Source organism: Coregonus lavaretus (assembly GCF_964263955.1).
Source record: "Coregonus lavaretus genome assembly, chromosome: 3".
Lineage (NCBI taxonomy): Eukaryota > Metazoa > Chordata > Actinopteri > Salmoniformes > Salmonidae > Coregonus > Coregonus lavaretus.
This window is the reverse complement of record NC_139990.1, coordinates 25691490-25707401: the sequence shown is the minus strand read 5'-3', so window position 1 is coordinate 25707401 and position 15912 is coordinate 25691490.

Here is a 15912-nt window from a genome sequence, read left to right as displayed (position 1 = left end):
CACCAATTGTGCAAGTTCCCACACTTAAAAAGATGAGAGAGGCCTGTAATTTTCATCATAGGTACACGTCAACTATGACAGACAAATTGAGGAAAAAAATCCAGAAAATCACATTATAGGATTTTTTATGAATTTATTTGCAAATTATGGTGGAAAATAAGTATTTGGTCACCTACAAACAAGCAAGATTTCTGGCTCTCACAGACCTGTAACTTCTTCTTTAAGAGGCTCCTCTGTCCTCCACTCGTTACCTGTATTAATGGCACCTGTTTGAACTTGTTATCAGTATAAAAGACACCTGTCCACAACCTCAAACAGTCACACTCCAAACTCCACTATGGCCAAGACCAAAGAGCTGTCAAAGGACACCAGAAACAAAATTGTAGACCTGCACCAGGCTGGGAAGACTGAATCTGCAATAGGTAAGCAGCTTGGTTTGAAGAAATCAACTGTGGGAGCAATTATTAGGCAATGGAAGACATACAAGGTCTCATCCCTTTTCCCGCACTATATTCAAATGACAGTATGCATTCTACAAATGGTGGAAAAGGCAAAATATGATAATAACACAACAACAACTGATGGTAGTAGCTAACTACTGTAGCTAACTAGCCAGCTAACCTCTGTAGCTAGCCAGCAAGGTAGAAAGCAATGCTAAAGGGATTGCAAATGGGTTAGGATAAATCTAGCCAAACAAAAACGTTTTTTTTTCTTCTAATATTAGCTTGCTGGCTAGCATTTATGAGGCCGGCTAACACGTTCCTTACAGGCTAGGAACGTATTTCCTCCAACGTTATAATGAAACAGTGCCTCTCGGTCCCAAAACACACGTTTTCTGGAGACTTGTGGGAGGAGTGCTGATCGGTAGACTGACTGCATCCAGACTGAAGAGAAATCCGCACACATTGCATCACTAACCACCTCCTGAACTGGTCAGTCAGATCTGAACACAATCAGACCACAAAGCGACTTTTGTGCGTCTAGACCCGTCTTTTCAATGTGATCTTTGTATTCTGATAGCAGAAGTTGCATGTATGTTTCAAGTGTAGACATGACCTAAGATAGCTCTATTGTGTTATCCTCCCAAACCACAAGCCCTCTGAGAATACTATAGGAAGAATACATTGTTTCTCCTCTTTCACATCAAAGTAATCCTCCTCCCATGTTATTGATTTGAGTCAAGGCCATTGTAAGAACTAAACATTTACATTTTAGTCATTTAGCAGACGCTCTTATCCAGAGCGACTTACAGGAGCAATTAGGGTTAAGTGCCTTGCTCAAGGGCACATCGACAGATTTTTCACCTAGTCAGCTCGGGGATTAGAACCAGCGACCTTTCGGTTACTGGCACAACACTCTTAACCACTAAGCTACCTGCCGCCCCGGCAGACCTCCCTGTATGTAGGCCTACCACAATATGCTTGCAGGTTATCTAGACTGGCTTGTCTTAGATTAGAAAAATATTACTTTATTGTCAATTGTCACAGACTATTTTTATTTTTCCTACATCAGATATATGCCAAAGAATGACCTGTCAACACTTTGTGGAACATTTCAGAGGTGAGGACCTACAGTATAACTACATGAACCTGGCAAAGATCAAGATATGGCTTCTCATTCACAAGTCTGACCATAATACAGGTCATTCTAAAGAGTGTTAGGACCTCTCAGTGATGTGGTGGCCTCTTACTGAATGTTTTTGCATTAACGCCATATAACTATCATAGACTTGGTATAATTACATTATGACTGTCATCAGACATTTTCTTCTGTTTCAGACCAAATACAGTTCAATGAGTTTGATTATCTGCTTGTCTCAATCTTCTGTCTGTCTGTATGTCTGTCCTCATTTGCCCCTGCAACATGTGCTGTTTTTTCATGACATATTGATACTGAAACCCAGTGGCGGCTCCTGAAAAAATTCTCAGGAGGGGCAATTTTTCTGATGATTTAGGTGACCTACACACATTTTAAAAAAGATATGTCCAGCAACAACATGAAGACAGGGGCAGCATATAAGTCAATACCAGAAGCATTTATTGACTGATCTGGGGAGATGGATTCCAGTTTCTGTGACAGATTATAAATAATCTCTGATGCCTTTGTTATATTAGCTTTTGGTTGAATGTACTGTCGTAGTAAATATATAATGTTATAGCTTGGTCTGACTAAAATCTTGTGCATGACCCATTTTGTGTTGGGCGTTTGTTTTCAATCAATGCTGTTCCTATCCTATAACAATGGACAAAAGAGTCCTATCTTGTCAGCCTTGTCAGCAGGTGGCCAAGGACAACACCCACGCCATAGGTCTCTCAGTTCTTCCAACTCACGAGTTCTTGCTCTGAGGACACACACACACACACACACACACATCATCACTGATAACACACACACACACACACATCATCACTGTTAAACACACACACACACACACACATCATCACTGTTAAACACACACACACACACACACAAAAATCCCCTCTCTTTAGGCTGAACATTTGAAGACAGAGAACCCGACTCAGAGCCAATGCAACAGTGGAGGGGACCTCGCCCAACTCATCAGGACCAATCAGAAGATCAGAACTACTAGATTCAACCTACATCATTTATTGTATAAAATGTCAGCACACAATGTTTTCGGGGCTCTCTTCAGATAGCTCCCTAAGAGTTTGACGAACGAGTCCGTGCACGCGATTCCAGATATCTTTACCTCTGAATAAACTGCCTTTATTATACCATATCCACCCTGTCCAAAGTCTCTACTTGGTCTCAGTTCTCCAGTAAACTTGTGATTATCAACAGTACACAACGGTAACAAACAATTGGGGGAACTCACGGGGCAGATAGTAAGGTCACAGTGACACAGAAAGCAGTTCAATGTCGGGGCTCGGGGGTACAGAGTCGCTCTCTTACCAGGATCGATTTTCCCTGTGACTGTCAGATCGAGGTCCGCTTCGACCAGGGTGAAGCCGGCCGGCTCCACTTCTCTGTCCGGGACTCTGTCATCCAGCCAAGTCTCCCAGCTGTATTGGATTCCGCTGCCAGCAACGTTTTCATTATTTAGTCCGTTCGTAGCGGGTATGTACACGATCAACAAGATCAGTCCAAAACCCACCACTCGAAATCCATGGTTGGCAGAATGTTTGTAAACTAAGTGTACAAATTAAAAACATAAAATAACGCCACTAAGTGTACAAATTAAAAACATAAAATAACGCCACACTGCAGGTCGCAAAGAGACGCTGCTAGCCGCTATTTGCTTAGTTACGTTCATGGTTACGTCACGTATGACGAAAGCGCGTAAGTGCAAGCCCACAGACACCCATAGAGAATGTATTGAAAGCTTTGAAATTTGAAAAAAATAGATTTTACATGACAGGCTATGAGAGACTTCTGGGCGATTTTCAACCTGACTGAAATCGCCCAAAAACGGGCGGGGCCATTTGAAGCACGACTTTAGCCTGATTTGACATTTAGTGGCAGTCAGATCAGATTACAACACTGATAACTACTGTTGCCGTGATATAATTGATTAGAAAAAAAATCCCTTCCTTTTCCCGTTTGGCAGTGCGTCGCCCATATCGCCCTATTGAACAGGCCGTCCCTGCTGAAACCTACAAACTCATATCCGTGCTGGGGTGATGCTGTTTGGGATGCTGCTCTGTATAGAACAGAGATGAACAACAGCCTCAACCTCTAGTGCTGATGACCATGACAATGAATCAGCATACTCTAATCTAGACTTCCAAGGGGCATGTGAAGTAATTACATAGATATTGACATACATAATAATTAACATGATTGACGTTGGTAATTTATAGGGCTTTAGTTTCTCACTATATTTGAACCTGCATGCACTCTCTGGAGACATTAACTATTTAGAATGGCAACTATGCCCTCAAAGCTAGTGAAAATATCTAGTCCCTCCGCTCCAGGCCCAAGGAGAGCACTGTTTTGGGCCTAATGGTTGATTGACATTCATACAATTTACTTTCAGTTTTGTAAAAAAAAAAAGTCATCCTCTGCTGGTTGGTTCCACATGGATTTTAGGCTACTGATACTTGAGCTAGCTAAATTCGCATTGGCTCAAAAACGATATACAAGCTAATATCATTTTTTTGGGATCATTTGTGACTGATGCCTCAAGAGGGAAAGATTGGCAGAGAGAACACATTGGGAAATGAAGGGCCAACTTTGAAATGAAATGTTTAATCCTTCTTGTGCTGGGAATAGGCCTTGTAACAACGGTTAATGTTCTAACACCGGTTAATGTAATAACTTTTATATTTGTAATAATAACACCGGTTAACATAATAACATTTTAAACGGTTAACGTAATGTCATTTTCCGCTAAATGTAATAAGTTATTACATTAACAGTTGAGGAACAACTTTTTGGATGAGTAATGTAATAACTTCCACCAACATACCTAAATCAATGTTTTGATGTACTACTTCCCTCAATATGATTCACATACCACCACCCACAGCCAATTACAACACAAATAAACTCATGTACATCATACAGGAATACTTATACATAGAGACACTCACAAGCACAGATTGAAATGTACACACATTCACAGTCATAGAGACTAGGGCTGGGAATTGCCAAGGACCTCATGATACAATATTATCATGATACTTAGGTGCCGATAGAATATGTACTGGGATTCTCACAATTATTTATGTATTGCGATTCGATACTGTGTTTTATTTGCGATTTGATGTTCCAAACATCTTGCTCACCATGTCTGCTGCAGAAGGATGTGAGAGCAATGATAAAACGAGTTCTGACAGTCATGGAAATAAAAGTGCTGATGATGAATTGACTCCCTATTTAAAAAGAAGATAGAGAAGAAGCTAAGAAGGAAACATACTGGAGTTTTGGTGCAGGTACAGCAAACTAGAGGAAAAATAATATAGCAATATTGTCAAATGATCCAATACATTGTCAAAAATAATATCCCGATATGCAACTGTATCGATTTTTTCCCCCCATCACTAATAGACACGCACACACACACACACACACACACACACACACACACACACACACACACACACACACACACACACACACACACACACACACACACACACACACACACACACACACACACACACACACACACACACACACATACAGAGGAGGGTGGACTCAAACAGTGTTGAGGTAAGCCGAAACCCTTTCCTGTTAGAGCATCAGCATGCAGCCATCTTGTTTCCTTCTATCCTCAATTATAAGATGGCCGACACACTGACGCATCATCTAGTTCAAGTATCACACACACACCCTTTTGTCTCTTTCTGTTTCTTTCTTTCTGTCTCTGTCTCTCTCTCTTTCTGCCTCTGTCTCTCTCTCGTTCTGTCTCTGTCTCTCTCTCTTTCTGTCTCTCTCGCTCTCTTTGAACAGGATTCATAATTCTCTCAAACATGATGTTCTCTTGTAATATTCCACCAAACCAAGCTATCAGAGTCAATAATAACATCATGTTTATCTCTGTGTTTCAGGCTTCATTCCGGCCAACAGTAAGTGCCTGCCTTTATTCTGCTTCTGACGTCATCACTGAAACTGAAACAGAAATGCTTCATCTTGTAGTTGTTCACCATTTATCTTCTGACTTTAGATATATTGTGTTGGAATGAATCCATTTTAGAATGTGGTTGTGTCTGTTTTCCTTGTAGCTTCTGGTTCCAACTCCTCCCACAACTCTGCTCCAAAGGAATGAGCTTTCTCTCTCACTAATCAAACAGGTGAATATCTGTCTGGGTGTCTTTGAAACACCAATGTCAACTTTCTCCCCAATCCCCTATTGACGTGAATGCATGTCATGATGCAAGATATTAGTAGATATCTCAAGTTAGGATTTGGCCCGAGTCTGTTCAGCAGAATATATTGTATTAATTTCAGTCATCTTCTTCACTGATGTCTGTCTGTCTGTCTGTCTGTCTGTCTGTCTCTCTCGCTGTCTGTCTGTCTGTCTGTCTGTCTGTCTGTCTGTCTGTCTGTCTGTCTGTCTGTCTGTCTGTCTGTCTGTCTGTCTGTCTGTCTGTCTGTCTGTCTGTCTGTCTGTCTGTCTGTCTGTCTGTCTTCACAGCAGAGAAGCACATACAAGACAAGAAAGACAGCAAACTCTTTTAGAAGTTTGAGTCAAAGTAATGTGCACCCAGCCACAAAGACACATTTCTCTAAAACAGCACTATCTGGTCATAACTTACTGTAACTAATAACTGGACAACTAAATTCTACAATGACAAAAATATTATCCTTTTTTTTTTACAGTTACTGAGTCTGATATTGGGGTATAGGTATATAAACTAGTTTGAAATGCAAAAACATATGTTTTTTTACTTAGTTATTTGAAAACTATAACGGAAAAATTGTTTTCACTTTTGCTAACCTGCAACACTGAAGTTGTTAGATGTTACAAACTAAGTGCTGAAGCTAAGCTGTGCCACACTGTCAACACCCTGGAATAAGGAGTACCACTATTGTCTTAGTAAAGACAATACTAATAACTTCTGAGCTTTAGGATTATCTTTCTGCTACACACGTACACCAATCAAAAAATGGAAAGCTGGAAAGTGATTACATCAATGTAAAACTAGTGATAAAACTATAATTATAAACTGGGTGTTTCGAGCCCTGAATGCTGATTGGCTGACAGCCATGGTATATCAGACCATATACCATGGGTATGACAAAACATTTATTGTTACTGCTATAATTATGTTGGTAACCAGTTTATAATAGCAATAAGGCATCTCGGGGGTTTGTGATGTATGGCCAATATACCACGGCTAAGGTCAGTTCTTAAGCGCGACGTAACGCAGAGTGCCTAAGAACAGCCTTTGCCATGGTATATTGGCCATATATCACAAACCATAGGTGTGGCCATCTACCACACCTCCTCGGGCCTTATTGCTTAATGATGCCACCCATTTAGCTCAAAAAATATATCCCTGGTTTTTGTGATACATACTCCATGGTGTCCAGTAATTCTCTGCTACATCATATAGTATTGTCACTACAGACCCCCTGGTTTGATTCCAGGCTGTATCACAACCGGCCGTGATTGGGAGTCCCATAGGGCGGTGCACAATTGGCCCAGCGTCGTCCGGGTTTGGCCGGTGTAGGCCGTCATTGTAAATAAGAATTTGTTCTTAACTGACTTGCCTAGTTAAATAAAGGTAAAATAAAAATTAAACAAATAGCCATTTTATTCTTAACATTGCTGTACAAATTATTTTCTCAGATCTTTACAGTTTTAAAACAGACACATTGTCACGGTTTCGGCCGAGGCTGCTCCTCCTCCTTGTTCGGGCAGGTTTCGGCGGTCGTCGTCCCCGGAGTACTAGCTGCCACCGATCTATGTTTCATGTTCGTTTGGTCTTGATGTTGTACACCTGTGTCTAGTTAGTCCTCGTTAGTGTCCTATTTAGTTCTCGTTGTGTGTGTTTGGTGTTGTGTGTGATTGCTCCTCTGTTTGGTGTTCTGAGCTATGTATCTTCCCTCCGTTGTTTGGAGAGGTTTTCGCACATGTTAGTGCGCCTTTTGTTTGACGCCTGTGTGCGCCTTTATTTCGCCTCCGGGCTTATGGTTCTCGTGTACTACGTGAATAACTCACTAAAGTCTTTTGGACTAAGCTTCTGCGTCCTGCGCTTGATTCCTGCACCACACCCACCTTCAGCACCCCTGACACACATTGGAGGTAGCCTGAGCGCCAGTATGTTTGTCTCTCTGATTCAGAGGAGTTGGGTTAAATGCAGAAGACACATTTCGGTTTAAAGCATTCAGTTGTACAACTGACTAGGTATCCCCCTTTCCCTTCTCCTTTCACTTTCTGCTATCATGCCAAGGAGTTGGAAAGAGAGCAGAAACCGACTGGCACTCAGACTATCTTGAAGGAGGTTATTTATTGTATATCTTTTGTGTGATTACATTTCTATATAGAGAATTATTGGGTGGAGGATTGCAATCATAAATGTGTATATAAGGTAGATTTTTTAAAATAAATTGATACAGTGCTGAAGAGACTAAATTCACTAGTGTTTGCTACTGGGAATGGACAGACGTTTCATACTAGACATCATACCTCATCAGATACCCTGCCCTTCATTATCTGGTACATAGACTATACTGTAGTCCTCTCTCATCTAGTTGCATGACCTTTGACCCCTCAGGCCAGTCACCAGCAGGGCTGTTAAGGCACAGTTACTGTCATCACTAATCAGATGTGTATGAAAAAGAAAACACACAACTACAACCCTCATTATAGTTCAGTCATGGGAACAAACATGACAGACCAGCTAGACCTACAGTATGTCATAGACAGGATTTGAATGACCAGTTGCCTACTGGAGAAAGCCTACACCAGTTCACTAGTCTATGTACACATTAGTGAGGCCTCTATATAACATACAGATATTTATTATATATAACTATAAACAAGATAGAATGTTATTTATTCATTAGTATCACCATTAAAACATCTAAATAATCGATGACATTTACTTGCACTTTCTATTTCAACTTATGTTTCTCAGTTCTACCTGGTGCCTGATGACATTGTACTTCTTTCATCTCCTATTGGATCATAATTCCTCCACTGGTGTGTTTTCATGTCATCTATAGTGTCATACCCAGCAGTCCCTTTCTTTTTTATATGTGAAATAACAATCATAACACCATAGCAAAGATTCTAACCCTAAAGGCTCTAATGCCATTCAAATATAGATTAATATGTTTTATATATCCATTCAACAGATAAAATCAGCTACCTTTTCAAAAGGAAATATATTATATTTCATTCTTCCCAAGTCGGAATGTCACAGAATTTACTGACTGTTTGCAGAATGCAGAGAAACAATGTAACAAGAAGGATTTCATGACCTGATACTTTCATCTGATAAACAAGCTATGGCCTCTGCTCTGCCCATCTTACTTCCTGGTGTATGTGCCAAATGCCAGTTCTCTGTTGACAATAACAAGTGACTATGCCAGAGGGAGTCGTAGACGCTTCCTCCAACCACTGATACAGGGTCAGATATTTGTTTCACCACCCATTTTTTATGTTAGGATTGGAAGTAGAGTAATCTGATCCAAGATTTTGTGATGAGAGGCAACTTCTACATTGAGCATGACCGAGACAGAGTAGGCTGAAGTTGTCCTATGACGCTGATCTTGGGTCAGTTTTGCATTTCCCCCACTAATGGTTAAGGTTAGGATTGGAGGAGGGGAAGCTGATCCTAGATCTGTTCCTAGGGGAATCTTTACCCCGGAGCGACAAAGACACCCAAAAGTCTAGTGACTCATCAGGTGATTTATTTGAAACAGTGGTGAGGAGAGTTACAGTCTACCTATAGATGGCACTGTGGCATTGTTCATCCTTCACTGTAGCCTATGTAACTGATGGTTTGTCCATTTTATTGTTCTTATCAGGGACTTTCCATTCACAAACTTATTAACTAACTGAACTTGATTTGGTTATCCCCGCCACACACATACCAGAACACACTGTGGGAGTGTTAAACAATTCCAGGACACATTTTCATTGGGGAGAGAAAATGATAAAATATGACCAAAGATGCCTTAGTTGGACCTGTAGTTACTATAGCAATGATCACAGTGTTTTCAACTAGTATCCACTGGCACTGTTTTAGTTATTTCAGTAGCCTAGTCTTTATGAGACAAAAACACTTTTTAAAGGAAAGTAATGTAAGCTAACAAGCAAAGAATGTTTCAACGTTGTCACGATCGTCTGAAGGAGCGGACCAATACGCAGCGCGTGGAGTGAACATGATGACTTTATTATTTAAAGCAACCACGAAGAAAACAACAAATGACGATACGTGAAGTTCAAATACTGATACAGACTAACAGCAACACGGAAACAATAACCCACAAAACAAAGGTGAAAACACACAGAATATATATGGCTCCCAATCAGAGATAACGAGCCGACAGCTGACACTCGTTACCTCCGATTGGGAGTCATTAACCAATCACCACTAAATACAAACAAAATGAAACTCACCCATCCCCAACACCACCAAATGAGATACACCCTGGCTCACATATACAAGTCCTAGAGCCAGAGTGTCACAGTACCCCCCCCTAAAGGTGCGAACTCCGGGCGCACCAACATCAGGACTAGGGGAGGGTCTGGGTGGGCGTCTGTCCATGGTGGCGGTTCTGGCCCCGGTCGTGATCCCCACCCCACCACAGTCACAACCTGCTTCGGTAGCCTCCTCCCAATGACCACCCTCCAACTAACCCCACCTGGACTAAGGGGCAACACCGGACTAAGGGGCAGCATCGGCCTAAGGGGCAGCACCGGGATAAGGGGCAGCACCGGGATAAGGGGCAGCACCGGAACAAGGGGCAGCACCGGGCTAAGGGGCAGCACCGGACTAAGGGGCCGCACCGGGCTAAGGGGCAGCACCGGACTAAGGGGCAGCACCGGGCTAAGGGGCAGCACCTGACTAGATGGCGGATCCTGGCTGGCTGGCTCTCGCGGATCCTGGCGGGACGGCTCTGGCGGATCCTGGCGGGACGGCTCTGGCGGATCCTGGCGGGACGGCTCTGGCGGATCCAGGCTGGACGGCTCTGGCGGATCCCGGCGGGACGGCTCTGGCGGATCCCGGCGGGACGGCTCTGGCGGATCCCGGCGGGACGGCTCTGGCGGATCCCGGCGGGACGGCTCTGGCGGATCCAGGCTGGACGGCTCTGGCGGATCCTGGCTGGACGGCTCTGGCGGATCCTGGCTGGACGGCTCTGGCGGATCCTGGCTGGACGGCTCTGGCGGATCCTGGCTGGACGGCTCTGGCGGATCCTGGCTGGACGGCTCTGGCGGATCCTGGCTGGACGGCTCTGGCGGATCCTGGCTAGACGGCTCTGGCGGATCCTGGCTGGACGACTCTGGCGGATCCTGGCTGGACGGCTCTGGCGGATCCTGGCTGGCTGACGGATCTGGCTGCTCATGGCTGGCTGACGGATCTGGCTGCTCATGGCTGGCTGACGGATCTGGCTGCTCATGGCTGGCTGACGGATCTGGCTGCTCATGGCTGGCTGACGGATCTGGCTGCTCATGGCTGGCTGACGGATCTGGCTGCTCATGGCTGGCTGACGGATCTGGCTGCTCATGGCTGGCTGACGGATCTGGCTGCTCATGGCTGGCTGACGGATCTGGCTGCTCATGGCTGGCTGACGGGTCTGGCTGCTCATGGCTGGCTGATGGTGCTGGCTGGGCGGCTGGCGGTGGAGGCGGACCCCAGCCTCGGATTGCAGTCATCACCTCCAGCAGGGCGGCTCCCATCTGCAGGAGCTGCTCTTTCTGGTCCCGAACCTGAGCTTCCAGTCTAGTATGGGCTGCGTCGGCTCCTGCTGATTCCATAGCAGGTGTATGATTCTGTCTGGCGGAAGGCTCTAGCGGCTCCTGCCTGGCGGACGGCTCTGAAGGCTCATGGCAGACGGGCAGTTCAGGCGCCGTTGGGCAGACGGCCAGTTCAGGCCGGCTGGCGACGCACATCGTGGACCTGGTGCGTGGAGTAGGAACAGGCCGGTCCGTACCGGGAACACACACCACTGGCCTTAACTGGGGATCAGGAACGGGCCGGACCGGACTGGTAACACACTTCAGTCTCTCCTGCCGTGCCACAACAACTTCCCTCCCTCTACTCGCCAATGGCTCCCGTAATCCGATAGCCTTCTCTCCTTTTCTCCCTGTGGCAGCCTCCTGCTGCCCAGCTGCCCAAGCCATGTGCCCCCCCCAAAAAATTTCTTGGGGTTGCCTCTCTTCCACGGGCTTCCAGCCTCGCCTTCGCGCTGCCTCCTCGTACCACCTCCTCTCGGCTTTGGCTGCCTCCAGCTCTTCACGAGGGCGGTGATATTCCTCCGGTTGTGCCCAAGGACCCTTTCCAGCCCGAATCTCCTCCCATGTCCAAAAATCCTTAGGAGGCGTCCATAACTCCTGTGTCCAGACCCTTTGCTCCTGGACGCGCTGCTTGGTCCTTTTATGGTGGGTTATTCTGTCACGATCGTCTGAAGGAGCGGACCAATACGCAGCGCGTGGAGTGAACATGATGACTTTATTATTTAAAGCAACCACGAAGAAAACAACAAATGACGATACGTGAAGTTCAAATACTGATACAGACTAACAGCAACACGGAAACAATAACCCACAAAACAAAGGTGAAAACACACAGAATATATATGGCTCCCAATCAGAGATAACGAGCCGACAGCTGACACTCGTTACCTCCGATTGGGAGTCATTAACCAATCACCACTAAATACAAACAAAATGAAACTCACCCATCCCCAACACCACCAAATGAGATACACCCTGGCTCACATATACAAGTCCTAGAGCCAGAGTGTCACAAACGTAAAGCCTCCCACTCAGCAGTTTGGTTATACAGTGGGGGAAAAAAGTATTTAGTCAGCCACCAATTGTGCAAGTTCTCCCACTTAAAAAGATGAGAGAGGCCTGTAATTTTCATCATAGGTACACGTCAACTATGACAGACAAATTGCGAGAGAAAAAAAATCCAGAAAATCACATTGTAGGATTTTTTATGAATTTATTAGCAAATTATGGTGGAAAATAAGTATTTGGTCACCTAGAAACAAGCAAGATTTCTGGCTCTCACAGACCTGTAACTTCTTCTTTAAGAGGCTCCTCTGTCCTCCACTCGTTACCTGTATTAATGGCACCTGTTTGAACTTGTTATCAGTATAAAAGACACCTGTCCACAACCTCAAACAGTCACACTCCAAACTCCACTATGGCCATGACCAAAGAGCTGTCAAAGGACACCAGAAACAAAATTGTAGACCTGCACCAGGCTGGGAAGACTGAATCTGCAATAGGTAAGCAGCTTGGTTTGAAGAAATCAACTGTGGGAGCAATTATTAGGAAATGGAAGACATACAAGACCACTGATAATCTCCCTCGATCTGGGGCTCCACGCAAGATCTCACCCCGTGGGGTCAAAATGATCACAAGAACGGTGAGCAAAAATCCCAGAACCACACGGGGGGACTTAGTGAATGACCTGCAGAGAGCTGGGACCAAAGTAACAAAGCCTACCATCAGTAACACACTACGCCGCCAGGGACTCAAATCCTGCAGTGCCAGACGTGTCCCCCTGCTTAAGCCAGTACATGTCCAGGCCCGTCTGAAGTTTGCTAGAGTGCATTTGGATGATCCAGAAGAGGATTGGGAGAATGTCATATGGTCAGATGAAACCAAAATATAACTTTTTGGTAAAAACTCAACTCGTCGTGTTTGGAGGACAAAGAATGCTGAGTTGCATCCAAAGAACACCATACCTACTGTGAAGCATGGGGGTGGAAACATCATGCTTTGGGGCTGTTTTTCTGCAAAGGGACCAGGACGACTGATCCGTGTAAAGGAAAGAATAAATGGGGCCATGTATCGTGAGATTTTGAGTGAAAACCTCCTTCCATCAGCAAGGGCATTGAAGATGAAACGTGGCTGGGTCTTTCAGCATGACAATGATCCCAAACACACCGCCCGGGCAACGAAGGAGTGGCTTCGTAAGAAGCATTTCAAGGTCCTGGAGTGGCCTAGCCAGTCTCCAGATCTCAACCCCATAGAAAATCTTTGGAGGGAGTTGAAAGTCCGTGTTGCCCAGCGACAGCCCCAAAACATCACTGCTCTAGAGGAGATCTGCATGGAGGAATGGGCCAAAATACCAGCAACAGTGTGTGAAAACCTTGTGAAGACTTACAGAAAACGTTTGACCTGTGTCATTGCCAACAAAGGGTATATAACAAAGTATTGAGAAACTTTTGTTATTGACCAAATACTTATTTTCCACCATAATTTGCAAATAAATTCATTAAAAATCCTACAATGTGATTTTCTGGATTTTTTTTTCTCATTTCGTCTGTCATAGTTGACGTGTACCTATGATGAAAATTACAGGCCTCTCATCTTTTTAAGTGGGAGAACTTGCACAATTGGTGGCTGACTAAATACTTTTTTTCCCCACTGTATTTAAACCATCCAAGTATACTAGAACTATATAATGCATCAGTGTGTCGGCCATCTCTGGATTGAGGATAGACAGACACAAGATGGCTGCATGCTGACACGCTTACGGGAAAGGGTGTGGGACTTACCTCAACGCTGTTTGACTCCACCTACCACTGTATGTGTGTTTGTACGTGTTTGTGTGTGTGTGTGTGTGTGTGTGTGTGTGTGTGTTTGTGCACGTTTCTTTCTATTGCATTTCTATGCTGTATTATTTTATTGCTGTGTTTTTCAATGTGATGGTATAAAATCATTTCATATCAAATGGAGCTAGAGCCAACACAATGCACCTCCTTCAATGGGTCACATCCAGTATGCCAAATAAAGCTCCATAGACCTTAGCCTGAGATAGCTCTATTGAGTCATCCTCCCAAACCACAAGCCCTCTGAGAATACTATAGGAAGAATACATTGTTTCTCCTCTTTCACATCAAAGCATGTTATTGATTTGAATCAAGACCATTGTTAGAACTAAACCTACATCAGCAGATTGCTGCAAGACCTCCCTGTATGTAGGCCTACCACAATATGCTTGTAGTATCTAGACTGGCTTGTCTTAAAATGATTTATTGTCCATTTTTGTAAATTGTCACAGAGACACTGAGATTTTCCTTTTTCCTTTATCCCAATACATCTGACATACTGTTTGCCAAAGAAGGACCTGTCAAATTTCAGAGGTGGGGAATTACATCTACAAGAACCTGTCAAAGATCAAGCTGTCTTCCCATTTATAAGTCTGGTCATAAATAATATAGGGTCATTTTAACAAAGGGCTAGGACTTCTCACTGAGTCAATTAGGTGGGCTCTTACTGTATGTTTCTGCATTAACACCATGTGCATCTTGGCATAATTTTAACTGTCATCCAATATTTTGTCTTTCAGAATACAGTTTTCAGTTAGTTAGCTTGTCTGACATTCAGGACTTCGTATTGCTTCTCAATCTCATGGGTGTCTGTCTGTCTGTCTGTCTCTGTCCTCATTTGCCCTTGCAACAAATAAATGCCATGTTTTCATGACACATTGATACTGAAACCTACAAACTCATACCAGTGTTAGGAGTGATGCTGTTTGGGACGCTGCTCTGTTTAGATCTCCCTCACTAACTTTAAGCATCAGTTTACATTTACATTTGACATTTTAGTCATTTAGCAGACGCTCTTATCCAGAGCGACTTACAGTTAGTGAGTGCATACATTTTCATAAAGGCCACAGGCCTACACGATTGCAAGTGTGTGAAGAATGGGCTCCAGGGAACTGATCGTATTAGGAATGAGTAGGCTTAGGCCAAAGTCTTAGCACCAGGAACTAAAGCCTTGTCAACTTGTATCTCTGGGCTAAGAGCAAGAGCAGCACTGTGGGCATCTAAGCCACTATAGGGATTGTAATGAGATAGAGAGAATGTTTGGTGTGAAAAGGATATCTGGCAGGACTCTCCTGTAAGGCCAGGACTAAGCCATTCCCTCCTTGGGATCGCAGCATTGTCAGAGCACCTTACCGATCACTGCACCTGTACACAGCCCATCTGAAATTAGCCCACCCAACTACCTCATCCCTATATTGTTATTTATTTTGCTCTTTTGCACCCCAGTATCTCTATTTGCACATAATCTCTTGCACATCTAGCATTCCAGTGTTAATACTAATTGTAATTATTTTGCACTATAGCCTATTTATTGCCTTACCTCCATAACTTGCTACATTTGCACACACTGTATATATATTTTCTGTTGTATTTTTTTGACTTTATGTTTTTTTACCCCATATGTAACTCTGTGTTGTTGTTTTTATCGCACTGCTTTGCTTTATCTTGGCCAGGTCGCAGTTGTAAATGAGAACTTGTTCT